The sequence below is a fragment of the Pteropus medius genome, unplaced genomic scaffold (genome assembly GCF_902729225.1).
Source record: "Pteropus medius unplaced genomic scaffold, Ma_sr-lr_union100, whole genome shotgun sequence".
Classification (NCBI taxonomy): domain Eukaryota; kingdom Metazoa; phylum Chordata; class Mammalia; order Chiroptera; family Pteropodidae; genus Pteropus; species Pteropus medius.
Window position 1 is genome coordinate 13,551,032 of NW_024351073.1, and position 8,642 is coordinate 13,559,673.

Genomic DNA, 8,642 nt, shown 5'->3' on the forward strand with positions numbered 1-8,642 from the left:
CCTGCAGACTTGTTTCTCAAACCTGGATACTGATTCCTTGTAATTAAACATTTAGGTTTATCGATAATTGGACTTAACTACTTATTGATATTGTATTTGGTGGATAGCAGGGCATTAAATAACTAAAAATCTCAGTTGCACTATATCTAGGAAAGAAAGCTTATATCTACAGTGGAACAATACTCATGAACCATTTATGGAAGGCAGCCCTATAAGGAAACTCTCAGAATGATAAGTCTTGGAAATAGAATGAATAAAAATTGCATGTATTTAACATTTTTCTCATATTTACAGACCTTAAAAAAAAAAAAAGCCTATTATAGAGGCAACTATCATATCTGCCCTGGACTCTGTGTGACAAGGTCTCTCCTTTATATCCCCCTCACTTGATTAACACTAGAATGACCCTGAAAGCAAACTACAATTTATCAACCCGAATGACTGCTATTGGATTTGTATTACCAAAACCTGTTGAATATTACAGCAAACTTGACACAAACTAACCGTATTGTTGTGGTGACAGAATAATGAGATCTCAAAGACGTCCAGACCTTAATCACAGAGACTAACGAATATGTTACCTTACATGGCAGAAGAGACTTTGTAGATGTGATTAAGGGTAAGCACCTTGAAATTGGGAGATTATCCTAGGTGGCCAAATGTACCCATAAAGCTTTTTGCAAGTGGAAGAGGAAGACAGAAGAGGAGACCAGGGCGATGCAATATGAGGAGGACTTGATGCTTTACTGATCACTTTGAAGCTGGAGAAAGGTGACTAAATGGGCTGAATGTCTGTGTCCCTCCCAAATTCATATGTTGGAGCCCTAACTCCCAATGTGATGGTATTTGGATCTTGTGCCTTTAGAAAGTAATAAAGTTTAGATAAAGTTATAAAAATGGTGGCTCCATGCTGGAATTAGTGTCCTTATAAGTAGAAGAACACACAGGAGATATCTCTCTCCATCAATGAACACACATTGATAAAAAGCAAAGAGAGCATACAGGCTAGGAAGTGGCTCTCTCCAGGAAGCGACTATGCCAGAACCTTGACCTTTGACTTTCTAGGCTCCAGAACTGCATGAAATTAATGTCTGTTTTTTAAGTCATCTTGGTTACGGTATTTTGTTACAGCAGCTCAAGCCGACTAGAGCAAGGAACATGAGCCAAGGAATGACGATGACCTCTAGAAGCTGAAAAAGGCAACAATATGATTTCTCCCATAGTGTCCAGAGAAGGAATACAGTCTTGTTAATAACCTCGATTTTAACCCAGTAAAACCTGTGCCGAACTTCTAATCTGAAAAAATGTTAGGTGATAAATTTATGCGTTTAAGCCACAAAACATGTGGTAATTTTTGCAGCAACCATAGGAAAGTAATATATTTTGCAAACAAATGCATGTTTTATGATGGTTAACTATTTTTCTCAGGTTCTATTTTGTCCTATTATTTCTATTCCTTCAAAAACTAAAACAAAACAAACAAAAACAATGAAAAACAATGCTACTAAATGACTTGATTTCTTAAAAGGCGAAAAAGTGAGTGCCTAGTCAAGATTTGAAATCTTTGAAATCTTAACCACTAAAAGAGAATTCTGCAAAGCTTTCTAATATCATTTAGTCTCTTGATATGACATTTTATACAAGGCATGGAAGTTAATAAATTTCTACATACTATGGTTCGATGATTACAGGTGAACTATAAAATGTCAATAAGGCCAATGAGCTCTTCAGCAACCAAGTTAATGACAATGAGTGACTCATGGTTTGAAATAGAGAAGGACTAGACCTAACACTGCCTTTTCTAGGTGGTACAACAGATACCTTAGGGGAAGAATATTGTATATCTAGAGAATTTTATGAAATTTTTAATTATACTAAGAGGACACAAGAAACAGACGTGTAATCACATAATTAGATAATTTGGCAAATCCTTCTGTGGTAGAAGTAAGTCTCAAATTATCTTCACCTTCTGGTATGCATGCACTTGTGTATTCTCTTTCACATTGACCTAGAACAGGTCTAGGTGACTTATTAGATAAGGTAGAGGTGACAGTGTGTGACTTCTGAGGCTAGGCCATAAATAGCATGATGGCTTCCATTTTGGTCTCTTGGGTCATTCACTCTGGGGAGAAGACAGCCATCATATGATGAGGACCTTGAAATAGCTTATTAGAGAAATGTATGTAAGGAATAGCTGAGGCTATCCACAACAGTCAATAGCAACTCACCAGCCATGCAAGTGAGCCACCTTGGAAGCAGAGATCTCAGACTTAGCCAAGTCTTCAGTTGACTGCAATTCCAGCCAACAAATGAAATATAACTCCTTGAAAGATTCTTAGAATCATCTGCTTTAATAAGCTACTCTTAAATGATGAGCATACTGGGAGAGTTAATAAATTTATCTTATTATTTTAAGCCATTATGTTTTAGGGTAATATTTTTAATGTAGCAATAGATGTCTAACACAACCTCCACCTCTGGTTCTTTGGACTTGTCAAATTGAGAGTAGTATCTGTTCTTTTGGCTTAAGATAAATTTTCTTGGCTCCTTTAGAAGTAGTCTATAAATATTGATCATAATCCTTCTTTTAGTATTTGTCTGTAACTTTGTTCAAACACACGATTCCCAGATTTTTTTTCAGATGCTGTCTCTTTAAAATAACATAACAGATAGTCATCATTTGAACAAAAAAATAGAAAAAAAACTGACTAATATAGTGGTCAAAATAACTCTTAAAACAAATCTTATGTATAATTATGTCTTTTTAAACAGAAGTGTTCATCTGGATTGATCATGTCCCTAGATAATCGTCTACCCTACAACACAGGATGAAGAAGGGCCACAAGAAGGGATATGAATTATGAAACAACCTATGTCAGTATATCAGTATACCTTAGGTTTTTTGTTTTTTTTTTCCTTTCCAGTAAGCTTCTGCCCAGGAAAGAAAAAAATCAAAGAGTAAATAATTTTACTGGTGACTCAGGGAGTAGCTGAAGAACAATTTATCTGAAGCAACATGTTGCTCACTTGAGCAAATACTTTACTGATTTGACAATAGTTTACTTATCAAAAAAAACCTTGTTTCAAGCCTCTTCCCTTGCTGTGATCGCCAATCCTGAACTATTATATTCTAAATTTTGATTGATTTCAATGTTACTTAAGTTGTAAGACACTTAATTCACTTGAGTTAATACTCCAACTAGGCAAAACCTTGCTGAGTCCTCTCTACTGAGACACTGTTAAGAATCTGTCAAGGTGTCATACATCTTTGGCGTAGTAAGTTTTAATAAATTTAGTTGTGTTTAAAAGCAGGCAGTCTGATGACGTTTGGGGGAGTTACACTGGTAAAAACACAAAACAATGGCAGCTAAGCCAATCTTTTGCAAAGTTGTGATTGTGCTATATACAGTATATAGCATTATTTCAAAATCTACTAACTGTAATCAACAGACCTTTTTTGAGCCTTACTAGACTCCAGGTGTTCATTTAGATGACATGCCTGTAGAAGACTGAATGAAAACAGATCATCATTGAATGTGCATTCTATCAGAATGCTACATGCATAGCTTTATATTATTGTAATTAGGGAATCTACTGACATAATCAGTATCATAGCAACAAGTAACTTTTAGGTGAGCATTTGTACTTTACAAAAGTACATAGGCTCATTTGTGGAGTATGTTTTCATTTGTGTCTGTGTGTGGTGAAGCAACTAGCAATGATTAGATATCTTAATTATTCAATTGAAAAAGTTATCTCAATAATAAAAAGTAAGTTAGTTTAGTTATTAAGGTTCATTTGATCAACTGAGCTTTTTCCTTGGATGTATTATTATGTCTCATATTCACACACATACACACTTAATCTGTTGCATTCTACTCAGGGTAGCAGAAGGAATAAAATATTGTTTCTATTATATATCACAACTCGCCATTTTGAGAGATGCCTCACTCTGAAAAATAACAATATATAGCTACTTTACAGATTAGTTGTGAGAATTTGATGTTTCTTTTCCAGAAATTCAAGTTTACATTTCAGTAAATGGGCATCTCTTTCTGCAAAACCTGAGAATGTAATTCTTTTGAAAAATAATCTGTGCTGGAAAATTACATGTCATCTTGGGAAAAAAGACAATCACAAACAGTAATCACACAGAAAATCAAGCAACACAGACATCACTTTCACTTACAGTTAAGAGTCTTTGCCATTCTGAAATGTACATAGAAAAAAAGAATGTGAGATGAATGCCTTTGACACTTCAGGGAGAAAATCACTTAAACAATTCAGCTGACACAATCAAACGCATGCAAAACGGAAGGAACAGGCAAGTGTTCTTGCTATTAGTTCAATTGTCAAGAAAATGTAAAATAAGACTAACCTTCTTTACTAATGTGATGGTTTTCTTTTTCAAAGTCTCATCATTATTCGTTCATTTCTAGCTTCATCAGCTTAATCCCAGGCTGTGTTCCATGACACTGAAGGACAATTAAATCTTATCCATGATAGTGTAAAAGAAGAAGGCAGGAGATCATGGCAATATTTGAATTAATTTCTATTATTAGATACGGTTTGTGACCAAATGATTTAAGATATATTTTTCCACAGCTTTTGAATTGAGATGAGCATTTATTAGATTAGTAATTATAGAGGACATTTGTGATTTTTTACATCATCAAGCACGTTTCTTTCTAAGGGTCAGATTGATTATAATTTTTAACAATGTTTGCAGTTTACAATTAGTGCCTAAAATCATTGTGACTTTTGTTTCCTTTCAGCGCCTCATTTTCTTTAGAGCAAACTTCTACTTTTGGCTTAATGTAACTATGTTATTTATAACCAAAATGGTTCTCAATAAACATTTTCTGCAATGTAAGAAGAAGCTAAAGTCTTTTTCCCTATATTCTATGTAATTTCTATTTTTGTCCATAACACCAGCTAAAATTAAAGTGGAATAATTTTTTGGGAACTTGTGTATTTAATTTTTGTGCTCTTATTTATTGTAAACACTGTGAAGGAAAGGAATTGTACTCTTTTGCTTGTAATTTTTTTTTATTTATTATCGATACATTCTGCATAATTTTCCTATTACTGCTGTAACAAATTACTACAAACATAATGGTTTAAAACAAAACACATATGTTATCTTATAGTCCTAATTGTCAGATGTTTGAAGTGAGTCTCACTAGGTTAAAATCAGGTGTGAGTATGCTGCATTCCCTTCTAGAAGCTCTAAGGGAGAATCCATTTCTATGCCTTTCCTCACTTCTAAAGATTGTTTTTATTTCTTGGCTTGTGGTCGTCTTCCTCCATTCTTCACAGCTAGCAAATGTTGCATCTCTGACTATAGAAATAGAAAGTTTCTCTATTTCTAACCTATGTGATTAGCTTTTTTCTACAAGTAAAATACAAGAGAATCTCCCATCTCTGTGTCTTTAAGCTAATCACGCCTGCAAAAACCTTTTGCCCTGTAAAGTCACAGAGTCACAGGTACTAGAGATTAGGACATGGGCATCTAGGGGGACCATTATTCTGCCCACTATACTGTCTTAAGCAGAGTAGACATTTTTCAAATGGGTGAATTAATTTCAAATGGATAGACTGGCAATGCTGAGTAAACATTAAAGACAACTCTTATGTTGCCTACCGCTTAATTTACATTAAAAATTACTAACTAAACATAGAAAAGTTATTATACAATTAGAGAGAGAAAATAATTATATAATTTTTATACAAACTGTTTAGGTTATCTCAATCTTTTTTCTTAGTACCCCCATTAAAAGTTTAAGGATCCAATGAGAAAATATATTTAAAACACTCATCAAAGTATCAGGTGCATAGGAAGCACAAAATACCAGATATCTATTCTGATTTCTAAAATAGTAAAAATCAATGTAAATAACTTTATGAATATTTGGATTAATGTATTCTAATACTGGCCTCTTTGTCAAGCAGATCTAGAAAGTATAATCTATTTCCTTAAACCAAATAGAAAGTGATTTCTTACATAAGAGTCCAAGGTAAGCATTTTTGGCTAAAGAGTCATCTCTCTCTCAAAGAATATTTAAGGTTAAGGCAGGTTCTATTATTATCAACTTGTAGTTTCCAAGACTACCCTGATAAATCACTATTCCGGTAGACGAAAGAGGACTAGTCATGAAACATACATTTGCACACTTTCTTCTGCACACTCATTTTTCTCCACAAGAGAGGCAATATAAAGTCTCGTTCAGGTAGTTACTGCATCCCGCTTAAAGTCCAGGATTTGTTACGTTGTGTCATTCACTCCATTAGGCCTGGATACGGCCTACCAAGGTCTAATATCTTATAAAATCAAAAGACAGATTCTCTGTACAGCCCACACCTAACTTAACAACGGTGGAGCTTCCATTCAGAAAGCAAAGTCTGCATAACACCGACAGAATTTTGAAGAGCAGGATAAAGTTTTCTTTATAAAGCCACGAATGTGTTCTCTGGAAGTACTTCATTGTCCACTTCCCCTGTGGTTTATAAATTTACCTTCTGAGATGTTCTGCTTTGTTCCATTATCTTCCATGCCACCATCTTAAGCGATGATGAAAGCTTTCTCAGCATGATTTCTGATTTGTGGAATTTGAGATATCTGAGGTTATTTTAAGCTTTAAAGGAGATTTTTTTTTTTTTTTTTTTTTTTTAAGAATAGAATAATACTATCTTGGACAAATAATTCTCTGGAAAATTTTTTTTTTTTTTAAATCTGGTCATTTCTAGTTAATTTCATGGACGATAACCAACATAGAAATTTTTCCTAGACATTGTTCTCAAATCTGCTTCATTTTCTTGTTTTCCCTTTTCCCCAGTACACATATGCTTCTCTCTTCTTAATGGTGACAACCTTTAGATTATTTATTATAGTAGTCTTGAGAGGGAAAATAACATGTCTAATCAGTTATTTGCTTCAGGGCTGAGTTCCTTTGTTTAACTAAGAATACTGTAGGCTTTGAATTTAAAAGGCTTTTTCAATCTAATCTGGAAAAATTCAGCTTTTTTGACATGTATGGTTTCAGTATTTCTAGACTTTTTCTATACCAGTAGTTTCTAATCAGGGATGGTATCTTTTCTCCCCATAGGACATTTGCCAATATCCGGAGACATTTTTGGTGATAATAATTGTGTAGAGGTACTACTTGTATATAGTGGTAGAGATAATGTGAAACATCCTACAATGCAAAGGATAGTTCCCCACAACAAAAAAATTATCTAGCATAAATAACTGATAAGTAGAGGTAAAATTGAAAATCTCAACATTATTCTCTTTCTTTCTGCTTTAAAAACCACCTCTTTCTTGCCTGAGCTAATCTCTTTCTTGTAATTGATTAAGGAATAAAGTAAATGTGAACAAATACACAATAACCTGGCTTTTCTCAAATGTGATGACCTAGTGGCATTGATTGAACTCCAATTAACTTCAGATGACAGTTTTGACATTTTTTTTTTTAAATGACTGTACTAGTTTTTCATTTTTTAATTCTCTGAGGTTGGTTTACTAGCTAATTTAATGTTAATTTAGTGCAAATATTTTAGGGTTTGTTATGACAGGACCTATTTAAGCTACTGATGTCTGTGTTATTTGTAATAATGCTAGTTGTTTTGTCAATTAGGCTCTAGGCTCAACATATAATATCTTAAACACAAAAGAAACTTGACGTGTTCTTTAAATAGGCAAGGCATACCTCCTGTATGTTCTCATCCAAGAATATACGTTATTCGGTCTTTTCAATCTGCAGCATGTTGCTTTCAAGACTACTTTAGATTTGGCCATTCCGGTCAGTCAGAATGAGAAAAAAATGCATGTGAAAGATTTGAGGACTAAGTCTGAATATTGAATAAGTTATTTCTATTCATCTTGCATTATTCTTACCTTAATCTCATGGCCTAATACAATGTAAACAAGTTTGAGAACTGTAGTCCATGTGTCTAGCAAAATAGAATACAAATATTTGTGAACATTTGAATCTATAAATCTGTCATATATTAAATGACTGAGTTGATTAAATTGTAAAACCTCATTGCAAAATAATGTTCTATAAACGAGATGTTGGTATATAGGTATTACACATGTTTTTAAATTAATAATATTAGTTAATTTAAATAGCATAACAGTCCACGGCCATGCTACCCCGAACAAGCCCGATCTCGTCTGATCTCAGAAACTAAGCAGAGTCGGGCCTGGTTAGTACTTGGATGGGAGACCACCTAGGAAGGCCAGGTGCTGTAGGCGTAAAAAATAAAAATTTAAAAAATAAGGGATTGTAAGTTGACAAGGTCCTTGCAATCTGTGAAGTCAACCAAGGGTTTCCTCACCTAAAAAAAAAGAGTATAATAACATATTTAATTATTACTAAATACAAAGATTTCAAAAATAAAATCATCATTATTATGCTGCTGGTGAACTATCATTATCTACTGGTACACTAAAGAAAGCTGATACCAGGTCTACACTTTTAGATATGTACTTGCAAGTGGCAAGGAAAATACTGTAATACTGAGACTCAGTATCATATGTTATGGCAACTGACTTTTCGTTTTGGCCTTAAGATCCTAAACAAGTCTATGGCCTCACTCTTTAGAGATACTAACCAGACATAGACTGGTATAAGGTATGC

General features: G+C 33.8%; 1 pseudogene; it reads left to right on the plus strand.

Annotated features, from left to right (window-relative positions):
• The first annotated feature begins 8,138 nt into the window (after positions 1–8,138).
• Positions 8,139–8,257, plus strand: LOC120586398 (uncharacterized; annotated as a pseudogene).
• The last annotated feature ends 385 nt before the right edge of the window (positions 8,258–8,642 follow it).